Source organism: Vulpes lagopus, chromosome 4 (genome assembly GCF_018345385.1).
Source record: "Vulpes lagopus strain Blue_001 chromosome 4, ASM1834538v1, whole genome shotgun sequence".
Classification (NCBI taxonomy): Eukaryota; Metazoa; Chordata; class Mammalia; order Carnivora; family Canidae; genus Vulpes; species Vulpes lagopus.
In genome coordinates, this window is record NC_054827.1 from 79,575,216 (window position 1) to 79,595,414 (window position 20,199).

At 36.6% G+C, this 20,199-nt stretch overlaps 1 long non-coding RNA gene across 2 annotated transcripts in view; it reads right to left on the reverse strand.

The window, feature by feature from the left end:
* Nucleotides 1–14,673: 14,673 nt before the first annotated feature.
* Nucleotides 14,674–20,199, reverse strand: part of LOC121490140 — a 150,749-nt gene continuing 145,223 nt past the window's right edge. For both annotated transcript variants that reach the window (XR_005987518.1, XR_005987517.1), the window contains one exon: nucleotides 14,674–15,053. This is a non-coding gene — a long non-coding RNA (uncharacterized LOC121490140). The remainder of the gene's footprint in view (nucleotides 15,054–20,199) is intronic.

The window sequence follows — 20,199 nt, forward strand, 5'->3', positions numbered from 1 at the left end:
TACTTAAGGGGGAAACACTGAGTTTCCCCAGGCTTCAAGCTGCTTTCTGATAGTCCTTTATTTGTCCCCCAACATTCTCCAACAGTCATGGTATCTAAGCACATTCTTTTTCTGTCTTAAAGGCATTTTAGTATATTGGATTTTTACCAAAATGCAAATACCTATTAAAGGAGTATAATTAGTGAGTGTCATTTTCAGTTAACATTTATGTTGGGACTGGAGAAAATATGGGCGAAATAAGACCTATGAGAGTGAGACAGCAGCTGGGAATAGGAGCTGTCAAGACAGAGGGAAGTTTATTGAAGGGAAGGGAGGAACAAAGTTAATGAAATCTGCTACGTTCACATTTGATCCTGGGTCAATTCTGTTAATCCTTGTTGAGTAAAAAATGTGAACTTTAGAACTGGAATAATTTGAATTCAAATCCTATCTCTATTGCTTAGTAATTATGAGGACATAGACCAGTTACCTGTCTCAATAGTATGTTTTCCATACTATCCAATAAGGGAAGTAACATATACTTCATGAAAACATCTTAAGTAATAAATGAAATAATTGTGTATTTAGCTATATAAAATCAGAACTTCATAAATGTTCATTACTATTCCCTTTATTTTCCTTTTCTTCTCATTCTCTTCTGCAAATGAGGGATAAAATATACGTCCTAAATCCATATTCACAGTGGGTTTTGAAATCCTATTAAAGATAGTCAACTGGGGATCCCTGGGTGGCTCAGCATTTTGGCGCCTGCCTTTGGCCCAGGGTGTGATCCTGGAGTCGCAGGATTGAGTCCCACATCAGGCTCCCTGCATGGAGCCTGCTTCTCCCTCTGCCTGTGTCTCTCATGAATAAATAATTAAAATCTTAAAAAAATACATAGATAGTTAACTAACATCATTGTCTTCATGATGGTCAAGACTAGGTTTCTAAAGCCCATGCTGGCTACTAAGGATTCTACGTTCTGTGTTAAAGAGAAGATCCAGGTCTGTCTGTTTTCTAGCTCCTTCAGTAAATGGCATAGAAACTTCACTTGTGTACTTCTTGGATGAGGAATTCAAACTGCCTGTTCCATACTAATCTGTTACAGAATGTAATGAGCACCCCAGATGTGGGCTGTGCGAGAGAGGAGCCACATGCCGAGATCAGTAGAGAAGTGACTCTCACCATGAGTCCCCAGATGAGGCCCTAAAATTCAGAGGGCATCGCACAAAGCTGTGAGAAGCCCAGCTATGAGTGTGCAATGCCCACTGACTGTCCCAAATCTAGCAAAAGGTTTACTCAGCCTGAAAAACTGCCCAAAATATCTCTTAATTAGCAACACGTATCTCCTGCAAACTGAATACCAAAAGGGTTCTAATTGTAGTGTCTTTAGTTTGTCACATACAAACTGTTTGGAAGACCCAAATTCCAAAACATTATGAGAAAAATATCTTCCAGGGGTGTAGGGTAAGGCATAACTAGAGTACGAGCCAGTTGGGGTTTTTAAATGTTTTTTTATTTTTTGGATCTATGGATTAGAATAAAAAACAGCTCTAAACAACAATCTGTGGCATGTTAATTGCTTTGTACCTGATCTTCCCATGAAGTCAGCAGGAGTTTTGCCACTAAAGAACCATCAGAGGGATGGTTTCTGCTAGAACTAAAATCTGCTACTAGCTATTCCAATTTGATGGGAAAATCAAATCCATATTATGTGTGATAATAATCCACAAGCATGCTCTAACAGCACTTTGCAAGCAAGCATTATTCCTGAGAGTACTTTCAAATAAAAACAAATGTGACTCAACCTTTAAACATGGATAATGATGAAATTTGGGTCTATTGGGAATTTCATTGTATTTCTAGTCTAACATAAAATGAGGGATACTTTGTCCTTTTCCCTTGCTTTACATGTCAAAAGCAAAAAAAGGGGGAAATATTTTTACTGAAGCTTTTCCATCCATAAGGAACCACTACACACACACACACACACACACACACACACACACACACACACATCCTAATACATGAATGTATCTTCTGGAGTGTTAAGCATGTGATATACATGATAAAGCATTGCTATTCCCAGAAATGTGGCTCTAAAATAGTCATATGTGACTATTGAATGAAGAGAGTGTTTAGGATAGCCCAATTTGAGAAAGCTGTGTTACAAGATCAGATTCTATTTTTAGGCTGGATTTTTCTAGACAGATGTTGAAAACCCATAAAGAGGATTTTAAAAGTGTTATTACTGGTAAGTTATTGCACCCTTAATGTGGTCCGTACTGTGGCAATAGAAGCTTCAGGAAAACATCTTTTCTTTCTGTCTCTTTCTCTCTTTAAACTTTATTTATAGCCTTGCAAAAGACTAGCATTCACATAACCCGCCTTTGCAGGCATGCCAGAAGATTAATGATATCGCAGTGTTCTTGAGAACAAAAATGTGTCTACCACTGTGTTGAATAATCTCTCCTTTCACACATTAAAAGTGAGATGAGGCCTACTTTAGAAAGCAAGGACAATGTGTCGCAAAGAGTTAGTTGGCTTAAAGACATACCCGTATTGCTATCCTGAATCACAAATTGTTTTCATGCATGTTATCTTGAGAATAAGAAAGCTTTTATCACCATCCCTTTTTTTTTAGATTTACATAGAGCCTTAAAATCTGACTTTTTCCAGCATTTTTTTACAATCTGTTGCTTGTAAGAATTGAGAATTTAGAGAAAATTGTTCATTGTGACCTCTTTTATGTGTACTCTACTGAAATTTAGCTAGCAAGAGTGAAGGCTATTTAAAGATTTAAATATGATAGATGTAGTCATTTAGTTAAAGCTACCCTTGCTTACTTTATAGTAATAATAACTCAATTTTTATTGGAACTTTCCCTGATGTCATGCACCATGCTAAGTGTTCAATATATATTATCTCATTTAATCCTTATGAAAACCCAAAGAAGATAATATTACTATTATCCTCCTCAATGGAGAAGAGAATTTATATTTAGAGAGATATGGGACTCACCCTAAGCCACTTCTCCAACAAGTGACAGAACCACAATTCAAATCCAGATTTGGGGAGTTTCAATGCCATGCTCTTAATCACTATGATACTCTGCCTCTTGGGCAATATTCATTTAATATAGACCTTTATTCAACCAGGTAATACTTGCAGATTGTTATAACCTTCAGGAATTTCATCACCAATATTTAGGTGCATGCCATATACCAGTCATTGCCACTGGCCTTAGGTATCATAAAAGTGAATAAAACACAATTCTTACACCCCAAATGTAAGTGGGGCCACAGAGCCAACTTAAGACCTTCTTAGGCTTCAATCATTCAGTTTTCTAAATCCAACTTGCTTCATATAAAACATTAAAATGTATTCACATCTCACATTTAATATAATTCACATATCTACAAATGAGTTATACTTGCTTGAGATTTTATGGGCATTTTTAAAAAATTTTTATTTATTTATGATAGTCACACACACAGAGAGAGAGAGAGAGAGAGAGAATGAGAGGCAGAGACACAGGCAGAGGGAGAAGCAATTATGGGCATTTTGATAGTCACTAAATTTGATGTATTTTTTTTCATGACTTATAGCCAATATATATTTTTTCCAGAATCCCAGACATTCTTACCTAGGTTCTCTGCCTATAATGCCTAATAGTACACTGGCCCTAGTGGGGAAGACAGAAAAGCAAACTAGGAGAGTGACATAATGTGTTAAGAAAATAATATAGACAAAAAAAAGAAAATAATATAGATATGTGCAAAGAATTATGGGAGCCAAAGGAATCACCTCGCACGGTGAAGGACATTGAAGGAAAATCTTGGGCTCACCAGATAATACCCTCATTTATGAAGCTACTGACCTACAAAAATATATGATATATCCAATAAATGTCAAGTAATACTGTGTGACTTAAGAATAATATTTGGGCTTCATGATAGAGGCTAGAGATGGAGGCTTACAATTCAATGCCTTTTCATTGTATGTTTTCCATTGTTGGAAGGAAATTTCAATATATGTGATACTGAACATTCCGTTTCTTTACCATACTGAACTTAGCAGCTTGGTGTTTTCTAAAACATAATATAAATTATAATCAATATTCTTTTCCAGATATATATAAATATATAAAAATATTCTTTTGCAGAATATAATTAATATTCTTTTGTAGTTTCCTAAGGGAACTATACTATTTAATTAAAAGTATCAATTAATCAGTAAATATTTATAAATCTGGGACTATTATGCTATATATACGTACATATAAACATAGTATTTACAGTTTGTATCACAGACACAGAAGAAATACTCATCATGTATGTATACTATACACCATAATTATAGTAGATAAGAATAGTAAAGGCAGAGTGTGTGTATATATACATATATATATATGTATGTGTACCAGGGATTATATATAAGCTTTATGTTCACAACCTTAAAATTTCTTCTTAAATTATGGAATACATCCAGCAGAACTGACCATATCCTCTATTTCCCATTAAAAATTTTGGCAAAAATCCCGATACCCTGCCCCCAAAGTCTCTGAAAATAAATGAAAGGAAGGAAGGAAGGAAGGAAGGAAGGAAGGAAGGAAGAAGAAAGAAAGAAAGAAAGAAAGAAAGAAAGAAAGAAAGAAAGAAAGAAAGAAAAGGTTTGAGGGTGAAACCATCTGTACAAATGAGGAAAAATTTAGTTTGTATAAACTTCAAGTAGTTCTCTTGAAAATATTTAATATGTTAAATATAGTGTGTCTTCTTTAATAACTTAGTTCAAAAGAAGGAAAAGATAAAACAAATAGCTCAGTAAAGGAGTCTCTGAATTAAGTATCTTTTAAAATGCTGGAGTGAAGATGCTGTTCTATATTTGTTAGTAGTTATAAATGGGGGGAAGTTTCTGAGAATAAGACCAACTAAAATAATAAACCAACCAAATGGAATAATACCACCACAAATTCAAAGCCATGTCATCTGAGAACTCTTGGTCTAAAAGAAAATGAAAGATTATGGAATTGGAAGTTTGTCAAGTAAATGAGTTTTCACCTTGTGAAGTAGTAGGAAAAAGGATGAAAAATTATTTTAAAATATAGACTGAAAAAAATTAGGCCACACAATGCAAAAAAAATAATATGAAAAAAGTCACAGAGAACTGAGAAAAATTCTCCCCTCAAACTATAATGATGTGAAGGCTTTAGACCTATGCTTACTAAAATAAATTGGAAGAATAAAATACAGCATGTGTGACTATGACCAGACAAGACTTGGGTTGCTTCCCAATGCCTAGATATTTGTGCTGAGGCTGACACCAGATTAAAGTAATGTTGTGATGGCATCAAATGGGGCATCACCCCAAGATCACATAAGTCTGTGCCTTAAAATCTCACTCCTAGTTTAGTCTTGATTTGCATTGATATTTTAATGAAATTCTCTAATTTATCTTTTTTTTGAAAGGCAAATGATGACCCACTATTCCTGCTTGAAAGTCACAGCTTAATATACAAGCACTTATATATTTTTATCCTTTAAATTCTAAATGACCAGAATTAAGCTACATGTTTGGATATCATCTTGAAAAAAATGGACATGATGGGCCTGGGTGGCACAATCAGTTAAGTCTCCAACTCTTGGTTTCAGTTCAGGTCATGATCTCAGGATCATAGGATCAAGTCCCATGATGGGCTTCATGCTCAGGTGGAGTCTATTTGGGACTCTCTCTCCTTATCCCTCTGCCCCTCACCCCCATTCTCGTTCTCTTGCTCTCTCAAATAAATAAATAAATCTTTAAGAAATATTTTAAAAATATGAACATGATCCTTGCCTTGTTGGAATTTAAATCTAATGGGGCAGAGAGGTAAATAGACAATTGAAAAACAATTTTGCTTCCTAGAAGAAATAAAATCTAAGCTAATACCTAAAGTATAATTATTAACTGAGCCAGAGAAGAGTGGGGAAATTAGGGAAGTGTTTCAGACAGGAGAAACAGCATGTACAAAATGCCAGAGGTAGGAAGGCATGGATTCTATGGAGGTGTGAAAATTGGAAAGATAAGCAAAGGCCAGTTCAAAACTGGCCTTATACAGCATGTCAAGGAAATTTAGTATTTTCTAGCTGGAGAAGAACATAATTAGTTTGGTTTTGCAGAATCATCTGCTATCTTCTATGTAGAGAATTGAAGACAGGACTAGAAGTAGGGAGACCAACCCTTAACAGCGTTGTAGGTCAGGCAAGAGGCAAATTAGAGTAGGGACAGATGAGATAAAATAAGATTAAAGAAATATTTAAGATGAAAAATATAGAAGACCTCATATTGCATGTGGTGAGCAGGGGGAGGAACGGAAGAAACAAACCTAACCCTCAGGTTTAATGAGCAACTGTGGAAAGGATGGTACCATTTAATAGGTTGGAGGGTATAGGAGAGAAGTGAGAGAAGATGACAAGTCCAGTTTTCAACAAATATGAAAGGTCCAAATATTATATGTCCCATGATAATTCAAATCCTAGAGCCAAGTAAGATTGGCCAAAGGTAATGGCTAGAACAAGAAGAGCTAAGTGACAAAAGCTGAGCCCTGATAAAGTCTAACATTTAGGGAATGAAAAGAAAAGGACCACTCAAAAAGGAATGTAGAAGAGATTACAGAGAAAACTTGATGAAAATGAAGAGTGAGAGGAGAAAGAGAGAGTGCTCAACAGTGTCTAATATGGTTGAGAAGTCAAGCAAGGCAAAAAAAAAAAAATAGAGAAAGAAAGAAGTCAAGCAAGGCAAGGATTTAGAGGTGTCTACTCTTGTAGACACCTAGCATGTATTAGGCATTCAATAAACAGTAGCTATTATTATTCACCAAATCCTGGTGATTTAGATATTAAATAGATATCATAGAAGATAGACTATTAGCATTTATAAAATACAAATATGTGTATACACACATATGCACATACGTATGTCTTTGCATGTCATTCAGTTATTGCAACAACATCATGGGGTAGGTACTATTATGCTTTTTCAAGATGAGAAAATGGAGACACAAAGACAATCCTTCCAAGGTTACACATCTAGTAAGTGGTAGAGCCAGAAATTGAAATTGGTTGAGGACTTGAGTGGGAGGTGAAGGAATATAGATTGGAAGTGCAGATAACTCTTTCTAGCAATATCACTGATCTTCAAAGATAGTTTTGTCTGGGCAGATTGTCTCTGCTTATCAGGTTCAAGCTATGTGGTGAATACTACCCAAATTGCAGATTGAGTCTTGAGATAACAAATGGCTTGTGGAGAAATTCTTTTAAAAATCCAATGTGTTCAAATGGCAGTGATAACAAGAGGAAAAAATAATTTCTAATGTACCATCTCCATGAGTTTTGAAAATAGTACACTATCATTGCTTCTTAAACATAAAACAAGTGTAACCTGCCTGGAGCTACTCCAAGAATCATTCCAACAAAGTTCTCCCAATGGATCCACCAAAATAGAATCTCGAACAATGAGTTTTAAATTGTTAGTATATCTTTATGAAGTACCTATTACATATACACATTGTTTAGAGTGCTGTCCTTCCAGAAACATCTTTAGGAAGCCAGAATCTGTTGGTCAATTTGCTCCACCATAGGAAATTATTTAAATGATAAACTGTCACAAAGTTGAAATTTCTTAGTATGGGTAAAATACCACTGATTCGTGTGGAAGCGAAGAAATTCCTCCATAATTTTCATTTCCAAATATTTGGGGAATATTGCATAGCCACATTTATCATCCTCTAGTACCTTATTATAAACCATTGTTGGATGAGAAACCACATTAAAGTATTTGCTATTTGCAGGATTTACTACTCTACTACAAGTAAGTTTTAACACGGTATGAGTGAGAGCATAATTATAATTAGAAAATCTCTTTTTAAACCAGATTTAGAAACAGAGCGATCTCTGGAGTAAAAAAAAAAAAAAAAAAAAAAAAAAAAGTGAAAAAAGATACTTAAGTAAAATTATTAAAATTATGATAGGCTAGCAACTTGGAAAGTTTAGGAAACCATCATTCAATTACAATATTCAATTTGGTAGTATGTTTTCTGTCTCTTCATTAAAAAAAAAAAAATTCATATCCAGAAAAGAAAACCAATAGGGTCTACAGTTGCCTCAAGATTTTTCTTTGGTCACAACTGCCTATTTTCCATAATTGAATTTCCCACTGACAGTCCCATGAACTTTATTGCTAGACTGACTAGCCAAAGACACTCTATTCTCCCCCCACCATACGAAGAATTGAAGAGATACTGAACACAGCTAACATGAAATCGGGAAAGACAATGGTTTGTTTTTAACTGCAAAAGGCATAACAATACTTAGATGAGCCAAAATTTTGGAAGAAAATAGGTTTGTTCCCAATATTCTAATATGTTATTTTGGCCATGTCAAAAATGGGGTTACAATGTCCCTAGAACAACCCTGAGATTTCTGAGGCACCATTCTACTAAATACGAAGCCTACCCCATCACCTCAGAAAGAGGTTACAGTGCCCTCCTCCGCTGACAAGACACACCTTAGAAGCTGTAGCCCTGCGCTTGGCCACAGGCCTTATTTTAGCATTAGACACCTGATTTTCAAAGGTTATCTTTCCCAAATTAAAGGAAGAGTGAGACTGATGATGTGAGGGCTCCCCTGTGCTGACTGCGGCTTGCTTACATAAGATCCTGTAAGTTTCCCAATAAGAAACCATACCTTCCAGGTGATAAATGGGTCAAATTCACAGAATATTAAAAGTGTGGGAGGGAGGCTGGGAGAAAAGGAGGCTTTCCTGCTTTCTATTTCCAGAATGTAGTGTAACTGGGATACTCACAAGATTTAGTCTAAAGAAAGAAAGCAAGCCATGAAGTAATAGAAAAGTGCTAACATAATAACTAGGAAAACACCTCTGTGATTTCTTTTTATTTTTCTACTACTAAACGTTTTTTAATACTTTCTTCATTATTTTTAACCGCTTCTCTCCTCCTTCCTATTTGTTCCAACCTGTCCCCTCTTAAATGTAAAATATTCATAATTGTCACTGTGGTTTTATGATCCAGTGGTATCTGTACATAAATCCTTTGATTCAGACAATTACCATTAGATTCAAACATAATGACCCACTAGATATCTGCCTTATATGAACTCTCACTATCCACAACACATAGAAAATCTACTTGTAAAAAAAAAAAAGAAAAAAAGAAAAAAAGTCTACTTGTACTGCCCTTCCTTTATTCCAAGGGTTATTACTAGGACCAGTTAAAAAATGACCTCCTACACCATTTTCATTCTAGAATCAGGAATCCTCACTGAAAATATTTGTTTCCACTCTATTCCCAATTCCCTTTCTTTTCTGGCTGATAAAAGACTGAAGTCCTGGGTGTCAGGCCAAGCTACGGAGGAACACAAAAGAACACAATAGAGGGCACCTGGGTGGCTCAGTTGGTTAAGTGTCTGCCTTTGGCTCGAGTCATGATCTCAGGGTCCTGGGATCAAGCACTGATTCAGGCTCCCTGTTTAGTGGGGAGTCTGCTTCTGCCTCTGTTCCTCCCCTTCACTTGTGCTCTCACTCTGGCTCTCTCTCTCAAATAAATAAAATCTTTAAAATAAAACAAAAAATAAAAGATAAAAGAACACAATAAACAGGAGAATTGGAAAAAACAAGTTTCCATGTTAGTTCTTGATAAATGAGGAATTGCTATCTAGCTCTCTTGCCTCCTAGTCTCATCTCCCTCTTATGTTAGTGAAGGAGCAATTTTTTTGCTTTCTCAGTAATAACCATCAATCTTATCTATCAGAACCTTTCTTCAATATCCTAAATTAGCTTTAGTTTTTTGCAATAAAAGTTGGCATGGAGTCTCTTCTTTTTTTTCCAGAAACAATATATGCAACTAGAAATCAGGTACCCTGAAGTCTACATTCCTCACTCATTAAAAACAATTAATAATCCATTTTGGCTCCAGAAGCTAAATGTTCCATCATCAATTTCTTCTTCCATTTTCTAAACAGAGGCTCTCAAAGACACTTGGTGAGCACATTGACTAAGACTACAGAGTCAGCTGTTGCTAATGCCATCTAATGGGTGTTCTTTGTAGGTTCATTACCTGTTTCCCTTTTCTTCTAGGTTGCTTTGTCAATTTATATAAAGTAGCTGTTTTTTTCAACCAACTACATTATATTGTTGACTATAGTAACAAGACCAATTTCAGAGATAGGTAGATTTGGGGTGGCTTGGCTCTGTATCCATGACTGTTATCCTTTGTCATTTTGTCAGCAACATCTTAAAACCCATAAGGAATCTATAAAGACCAAATGATCATCCCTCTGTCTTCATTCTGCTAAGGGATTATTTTTCATACCCGAGGCACTTTAGGCCCAAAGGGGTTAAGGGACTTTCTGGATGTCCCTCTGTTAATAGTAAAAAACAGCCAGTAGCCCATACCTCCACACACTCTTATGCATAATACTATATACTATTTACTGCATCCATGAAAAACAAAGTAAAATAGCCTGTTTTATACTGTCCATAAGTCTGTAATTTGGAAAAAAACTCATCATCTACAGATAATACCCAAAATACTATATTCCAGTGAATGAATCTACTGGCTATGGGAGCTGGAATAAAGTACCAACTTCTCTAAACCTCAAATTCCATTTTCATAAAATGAAGAAAATAATCATTATTTCCTTAAGAGTTTTTTGAGAAGTAAATGAGTTAATACATAGAAAGCTCCTAAACAGTACCTAGCATGTATTAGGCATTCAATAAACAGTAGCTATTATTATTCACCAAATCCTGGTGATTTAGATATTAAAATAATTTCCCTTACAGCTTGAATGAGATGTATTTAGGAAAAATAAAATAAAGTACTGCTTTAAACTGCAGGTAGTAAACATGAAATATTAACCCAGGAAACTGTAGAGTCTAGGTACATAAGCAGTTACCTAAAGGGGTTATATAAACATGGCATTAACAATTGACAAAAAGGGGGGAAAAGATTGATACGAGGCTCCCTGCTTGAGGTTGACAGTAAAGATGAAAACTTTGCTCTATTACCAATGTGCTCTGCAGTTATTATCACATTTAGCATAATAGGACCCCCCCCCCCATTAGGTAGCAATGCAGTTTCTCTTACATTAACTGAAGGCAGTCTGTCCGAAATCCCTGACTTCCTCAAAGAACACGTAGGAATGGTCGAAGCTCAGAGGTGGAGGGGCATCTTGCGTAGGAGGGGCAAAATATGTGGCTCCTTGCATATCCGATTACGTATGTTTTAAGACAGCTGATGAGCAACAGAGATGATAACAAAATCCTCGGCTATGCTAGTTATTGTCCTACTGGAGGCTCAGGTGAGGCCTCTCACCTGGTGGCGCACCCACCTGCCAGAGGAACGATGCAGTCGCTGGGTAGCGCTTCTCTTACCTTTCTACTGCAGTGTGTCTGGCTCTCTGTGATGAAGGGGGTCTTCAGCCTCACCCCCAACTGCTAGGATTCTCTCAGGAGTGCCTGGTTCACAAATAGTTGTTACCTGTTCTTGTGAGGAGGCATGGAGTCAGGGACAATCTAGGTCTCCATCTTGGTGACGTCACTCTCCCTCTTTCCAGCAACAGGGGACACAATCGGTCTTTGAAATGCTGTCTTCACTGGCGTTTAAAGCAGCACACTACCTAATCATTTTGTTCTGTAACCATTCTAGCCATCCAGTTGTGACTGTCCACTGCATGCCAGTCTCATTCTTTTGAACCCCAAAAGAATAAGACCCACCCAAAGACAAAGTTATTAAATCTCTTGGTAAATGAGACTCTTTCTTCTAGCGGAATCTGGATGTTTCTATCTTCTACTAATGCCAGGACTGAATTAAGATAAACCATTAGCTAGGAATTTACAACACTGGTTCTTTACAAAGAGACCATTAGCATTACAGATCTGCATTCCTTTAAGAATGAAAATTCTGAGTGGTTTTTAACTTTGGTGGAACTCCTTCACACCTTTGCTGGGTAAGTGTACTGGGCAGAGTGGCGAACTGGTGAGTCCTGGAAATGCCTATTGCCATCATTCAGAGTTCTAATAACCTTTTTTTTTTTCCATATCAGCTCTTCTGCATATAGAAGAACAATTCATAGACTTGCTAAAGCTAGAAAAGTGAAGCACCCAGAGATATTGCTTTCCAATAAAGTAATAATGCTCCATTAGCTGTTTTGCTGTTACACGTTTTACCACAGATGTCTCTTCTTTAAGCTGCCTTCCCGTATGTGGCCCTGTGATAAATTTTATCAGTGGTCAGCGGGACAGGGTTGCAGGCCGGGCAGTAGCACAGTGGCTTTTTATCTAGCTTAGTTCCCCCTGCCATGCCCCCCACCCAAAGCAGCATTTTCTTGGCATAATTTATGTTGTGGCATTTCTGTCAGTAGATGTGGTGTCAGCAATTTGTGTTCCTAATGGAAGTTTACATGGAAATGAGATACTTAGCCACAGAATAATATTAAGGATGGGGTAAAACTAATAAAAATTGTAATGCAAAGGTGTTTGTGCCTGCTTATATATTTTTTAAAATTCTGAAACGAGGATTGTCTTTTGCCAGAAAAAGCTTGTTTTCCAAGTCTAAAACACCGGTCTATAAGCAATATGAATAGAGAGAACCCATTCACAGTTAAAGCTAAAATTGTGTCAGCACGTGTATTCGAAGCTCCTCCATTCCAGGGGCCTTGCAACACTGTCATATTATTTTAAAAATAAACTTTCTTTCTTTCTTTCTCTCTCTCTCTCTTTTCTTTTTAAATCTAAAGTTTTAGATCCCAGCAGGTTTAACCAAAATCTGTGGTGTTGGTACCTTGGGAAAAATATGTACATATGATGTGTATTTTTGCAAAGTTAAAAAACTCAGCCCAGTGCAAATTTTATTGGAGAAATCATTTCACTGATTGAATAATCTTTGTCCCCATATGGTTTACCATAATAAGATTTTCAATTATTCCATTGCAGGATATTGAGAGCATTTAGAAATAGCTGTGTGCTGCATTAGAAATGAAACAGAAGCATTGTTTAGACTCCTTAGCCAAAGGCCCCTGAGAGAGCCCAAGCTCTGGAGTTATTTGGACTCTCAACTTGTCTATCTTAAAAAAGCTTTTACATAAATGGGATCCTTATTCATTTTGAGGTGCTGCAGACAGCAGAAGCAGAGGTAATGTTCTTTCATGCATCTACAATCTCTGTTACCATCACATTCTTTTCCTCACAGACATACTTCCCGAGAAGCAAAGAAGCAATATGGACATCGGGAGTCCTCTAGATGGAATTTCACTATATTATCACAGGAAGCTCCCTGCCATTTAATTAGCAACAAGCAGATTTTATCACTTACATTTTCATGTGTTTTAAAGCATTTTAAAAATAATATGTTTAAGGTATTTTAAAAATAATGTGTTTAAAGTATTTTTAAAATATCTTAATGACATTTTTCCCCTTCACTAAAATTTCATGGTTGACCCATCCATCATATGGACCTGTAGCTTTAAGTATTTGGTAATATTCTGAGCTGAATGTGAAATGATAGTTATTTTATGCACAAAGATATTCAGAAAGGAGATCTGCTTCCGCAAATGATGCCTGCATTTCTGAAACAATTTTCCTCAAGTCAAACTGGCAAGAAAGACCTGAACTCCATTAGTTGAAAATTTTCACCCTTTTGAAATGATCTAAGGACCTGTCCTTAGTAATTTTGATTAAAGATGAATGTTCTGAAACTCAGTCCCTATATCCAAGGTGTATCTACCAGAGTCCTGCTAGAATTTTGAATAGACAGCAGAGCAGCATACACAACTTACACATACCAAAATGCCAATATATGTATTCAGCTTTGTAAATATGCCTTTAAAAATACCTCGCCATATTTAGCCACTCCTAAATATGTATTTACACAAGTCTACACACTGTAAGTGTTTACCTGGGAGACAGGAAAGGTCTCTCTGGTAAATAATATGGGTTTTATAGCCTTTCATGAAGGAATTTTTTGTTTGCTATGTAAAAAAAATCAGCTCCTCTCAGTTATAATTTAATAAAATTTTTCTTTCCCTGTAAATTTACTGCATAGCACTTGAGGTAAAGCCCTGCAATGTTTAAGAAGAAAAAAAAAGACAACACTGGTGTTATCTTTGGGTACAGAGTGGCTTTGATTCATTTTGCTAAAAACTACAGAGGGTAGAAAGCATGGATATGATTTCTGAAAACCAAACAAATAAAAATAACCTGTCAGATACATTTTAGAGCTATGGCTATTGAGTAATTACCTATTTTTTCAGGTTAAATAGAAATCAGAATGTTTAGGAAGATCCAAATGATTTAAACTATTTTGCCCTGAATTTTCTAGATTCATTGACATAATTTTATACTTTATATTACATGAGTGGGTATAGGTTAGTGTTTGCAACTGATAAGCAAAATTGTGTTAAATCCAATATATACAAATTCTTACAGAAAAGCAGCATCACCTAGTACACCAGTCCAAGGACGGGAAATGTTCAGTGCATACTCTTAAGAATACATGGCCTTGAGCAATTGAGTTGATCTGACTTAGGCTTTTGAATTTGTAAATGAGGTTGTGATCTACATAGATCTAATGAATGACAGATCTGTACTCATATATTAAGTACTGAATATTAATAGAGAAAAAAGTTTTTAAAGAAGACATATTTTCCTTTTTTTTAATTGAGAGATACAATATGAAATAGAACACGAGGCTTGGAATTAAAGAGACATCCTGTTATTTGGGAGGCTCTCACAATTTATTCACCATCACCTTCCCCACCTTCACTCCCCCCTTTGAATCTTAAAGCTTTTGCAATCACCTAACATTAAGCAGGCGGTCCCTAACTTTTATGAGCCACTTTAGGGTGCCAGATATGAACATGGCTTAATTTGGAGTCCTTTAAAGTTTTAGGGGAGATTCTTTCTGAAGGGACCACTATCCTAATCAGTTTACTTCCTTCTAGAAGATAAATGTGCAGGATTTCCAGCAGCTTGTCTCTGGAACCACTGAAGATTTTCCTGTCAGCAGTGGACTTAGAGACCTACAAGAAAAGAACAAAAAGAGAGAGGCCCCTTACACCAATTCTAAAGACACTTAATAAATTACAGCTTTACAGTTAAAGGACTCCTCTTTCTTTGTTCTGTGTCTTTCACGAATTTTCTCTTTCAGAATTTTTCTGCACATGGGTGCTTGTGCACAGAATATAGGAGTTTGATTTCTGTTGAGAAGGTGGGAAATATGGGCATTTTTGGCAAGTCCAGACATGGAAACATTACAGGCTTTTTTCAGGATATGTCAGTTTTTTTTAATGGGAATTAAAAAAATTCCCAATTATTTTACCTTCACATAAAATATCTGTTGAAATTTGCAAATGCAAAACAGGTGCTTGTATGCCTTCCTATGCTATCTCATCTGTAAACACATCTTTGAAGAGATCAAATACACACACACACACATTATAACACACACACATATATATAAGTAGGTGAGAAAATGTTTACATCTCAAATTCAGATGTCCTAAAGCACTTTTAAAACTTTTTCTTCCATTTATTCTTAAATTGTTGAAAGATGCATATAAGATTAACAATCCTTTAAAATGAAAATATGATTTGTTTTACCTTTAAATGTACTAGAAATTTAAATACAGTGATATGCTTTTTGAACATGGAACAGGGGGTTTTACAAACTAGGTCACTAATTCAAATCTGATCCAGGCAGTACTGATTATCCCTACAGCTGTCTATTAGGAATACCTAAACTGAATGCAACAAATAAATATCTCGTTACATTTTCACACAAATTTTTACTTATTCTACTAATTGAAATGGAACATCATATACTATTTGTGTATTAAATTTATACTTTTGAAAATCATTCTTTATCATCTTACATATTCACAAAAGAAACAGAAAATTCATTGTGTGCCAATAATACCCACACCTGTGCTCTAAAAGACACAAAGAATATATTCCCCACCTCCTGAGTATGAATCAGCAGGATATAATTCTCTCAGCTTCATCCTAGATCCTCACATACCTATGGACATGGCAGGTTAGAAGGATAACTCCTGTGTATAGCAAATCTATCCTGGCCATGATGAATTATGTCCCAGGGTACTGCAAGAACTAAGAGATGAGCAAAATCATTGACCCTTACTTAGGAATCACAGTTGGTTAGAAGAAGCACTGCTTTTTGTCTCTTAATATCTCTTAGACATTTGAGAAAATACAATCTCTATTCATTTACTTCTGACCAATCACTCCACACCTTATTCCTATTAATGCTCAGGCACAATGCTAAAAATTGCCTCTCCATCTCCTTGCCTGTTTTCCTAGAAATAAATACATGCACTTTGACTATCTTCTCCAAGGGTTCTTTCCTGAAGCTATGGCAAGATTTCAGAATTCTTGGGTTTGGATGGAGATTGAGACCTGCAGCTCTTGGAGTGAGGGCATAGTGTGAAGGAGGTTCAGTTAGAATGAAATCACAATACGTTGTGTGGCTGGCAAATGTAAAATTCCTAGATGACAGTCCTACTCCCATCTGCAAGTGGTTAAATCAATCCCAATGCATTGTACTTAGTTATTAATGCTACCTTAGAAGACTGCACAGTACTCAGGAAAGAGAATATCAGGTCAAAAAAGAAATATAACCATATCCTACAGAGTGCAGTTGAAAGCACTGCGACTGCTTAGCAAAAAATAGAGGAAATTTGGAATTCCCTTCAAATATCTGAAGGACTGTTATGCAGAAGATGGATTAGGCTTATTCTATAGCTTATTCTGCATGAATATGAATAACTCCCTCTGAGCCGTCCCAAGAAAGAATGGACTGCCTGCCTCCAGAGAACCTAGGCAGCATCCAGTACAGGATAGGTGGCCTCTTGGGAGTTATGACCTTTGAGCCTCTTCCCCATGCTGACGCTGAATGAATCTATGATACCAATCCAGTCAGGAGAGTTCCAAGGGGGTTGATGGAACAACTTCAGGATACTGTCAGACAATGTCATCCCAACTAGGCATATCCTCATTTTGGTCCCTTCTGAATCCAAGATTTATTTCAAAGAGGCTGAATTCCCTGTACTGAATGTGGTTGTAAAAAGAACACAGACTGTACCATCAGAGAACCCTGGTTCACAGAGAGAATCCTGGCTCTTCCATTCTAGTAGCCATGCAAATTTGAGGAAGTCAATGAGCCCAAGAATCCCAGTCACAAAATTTAGGATTATTATTCCCATTTCACAGGGTAGTTGTGAGCATATTAAATTATCTGTATACTACCTGGTGTTTGCAGTAGGTATTCATTGTTGTAGGTGCATAAGTAGATGATGTATAGATATCATAGCCTAAAAAGCCCACTTCTAGACCTCATGGTAGAGATGGTCATATTGCAGTAAATTCCGAATGCAGTGAGCCAGGGTGATGTGTGTCAAGTACCTGCTTCTAAAAGGGTTCCCTTTTCCATCAAGAATACACATATTTATGTTAATCTGGAAAGAAAAAGATCCTACTGTGGAAATTGTGCTATAAACACACAAAATGTGGTAAATGAAATAATAATCACAGTGATGAACTTTATCAAAATTTACATGAGATGAATAATGCAAAGGCAGAAGAAATTATTCTCTACTAGCAGCAGAAATCCTCCACATAGCTCTTTCTTAATTTCAAGATTCTTCTAGTAATGCAGTCTTTCTGATTATTGTTGCTCCTTTACCTTTTTAAAATCAAATCACCTAAGGATGGAAGCATTGGTCACAAAGACATTGAGAACTGCCTGATTTCTTTTCTTTCTTTCTTTTTTTTTTTTTTAAGATTTATTTATTTGAGAGAAAGAGAGAGTACTAGTAGAAGGAGAGCAACAGAGAGAGAGAGAGAGGGAGAGAATCTCAAACAGACTCCCCCCCTAAGCCACAATCCAAATCAGTTCAGGGCTTAACTGCATGACGCTGAGATCCTAACCTGAGCCAAAATCAAGACTCAGATGTTCATACAACTGAGCCACCCAGACACCCCACCTGATTTCTTCTCCAAAGAGATACTTTTCAGTCTCATCAGATGACTCTTAAATTCTCAACTAAAAGTTATGATTTTCAACCAATGAGGTGATTATTTTCATACATAAATAATTGGTGAGTTTGAAAGTGGAATCAAAGATCTTGGATCTCGTCAGTCTTCACAACGTGCATGGGGTATTTTTGATATGAATTTATACTTTTACCATCGTTTAAAGGACACTAACAGCCATTTCTGGGTTATTTTCAGTTTGAACAGGAACGTATATACAATTCACACTGAATTAGTAGTATTAGTTAACAGTTCCTACTGGAATGATTCTATATGCTCAAGAAGGGATGATTAGATTTGATGGAAACATTTAGGCCTAAGTTAGATTGATAAACTTAAACACAGAGCTTAGTTAGGCAACCTTTTTTTTTTTTTGTATATATTTTTTTTTATTTGAGTTCAATTTGCCAACATATAGCATAACACCCAGTGCTCATCCTGTCAAGTGCCCTCTAGGCAACCTTTTCGATGATAGCTGAATCCCTTCAGGCAATCTGGTTACAATACATGACTTAATGTGGGATCCAAAGATGCCTGGCTTTCAACTTGTGAGAGGCTGGCAGTAGGGAGCTCATGTTCCAGGAACACAATTCTCGAGCCCTAGCATAAGTGCTCTTGTTCACAAGAGAGGAGGCAAATTATCCGAAGGCAAATGCTTTGGGACAGCCCCTGGCTTCCTGCCCTCCTTCATGTGGCAGTAATTTCCCTACACAAGAGGCAGAGGGCCTGTCCTTGACACACAGTGTCTGCCTTGCCTCCCACACACAAACCCACAAGAAAGTCTGACCCAGTGAGTATTAAGAAAAAAGCCCTGACCTGACCACACAGCAATTCTGGGCCATGAGCAGTAGCCACTGCCGTGCCCCTGGCAAGAGTTTCACTGCATCCAACTGAAAGTGGGCATAATAAAATTCCTTTGTCAGGAGTCCCAATGGCGTGTTGGCAATTGAGTGCATATTGTCCCCTTGGTAGGAACGACTATGAACAGCATGAAATCTATGCTTTGGCAGCAAGAGAACTTGGTGCTAGCATTTTTCTAAACTGAAGCAACACAAATGAGTTGGCCTGATACTTACAAGTTATCTTATATGTTAAATCACCTCTAAAAATAAAAACAAAAGTTTCAAAGAAAATTGTAAATCGTACAAAAGGAATAAGATGGTTAGATAAGCTTTATGCTTGTAAAGAATGATTTTAAAGCATGTGGAGAAGCATGAGTTGAGGAAACAGAATTGTGAACACCACCTAAGTTGTTTTAGTTTGTCCAAAATTCAAGGACTGAGGGGCATGGTATGAACAAATTCCCACAATAACTCAGAAAGTACTTATTTGTAATTAGTCAAAAAGTTCTCACACTCACTGTTATTACAAAGTTCAGTAAATACCAGGCATGAACTTAGGCACTAATCAAACACGAATATAAATAGATACTGCCCTCACAAAAATCAATTTATAGACATAAGGAAGAAGCCCTTTGGATAGCAAAGGATAAGCAGTAAAAACTAGAGAAGTTTGACTGAAGGCATTAAAAAGAAAAATAAGTGTCCTAGAGAAATATTCACATATCTTTTTTTTCCTCCAAAATTTCTCAGTGGCCTACAAAGCCTTCATTTTTTTTCCCCTCTCCATTCTGTTAGATCGCATAATTGATCAGAGACACTGCCTCAGTTCCCTACAAGGTCTGGATCATTATTTTTTTTAAAGATTTTATTTATTTATTCATGAGAGACAGAGAGAGAGAGAGAGAAAGAGAAAGAGAGAGAGAGAGAGAGAGAGAGAGGCAGAAACACGGGCAGAGGGAGAAGTAGGCTCCATGCAGGGAACCCGACGTGGGACTCGATCCCGGGACTCCAGGATCACGCCCTGGGCTGAAGGCAGGCGCTAAACCACTGAGCCACCCAGGGATCCCCAGTCTGGATCATTATTACTTCTCTTTTTCCTAACTGGCTTCTGACTTATTGACCCAAAGAGGACGGCATAGCCCTAAAATAGGTTCAAGTTCTAAGTAACACAAACACAATGCTTCTTCCCAAAGGAATGTTTTGGGATTTCTTTCATGGGAATATCATGTGTCTTAAAGAACCCATATGAATACAGAAGACATCTTTGCTCATGGTCA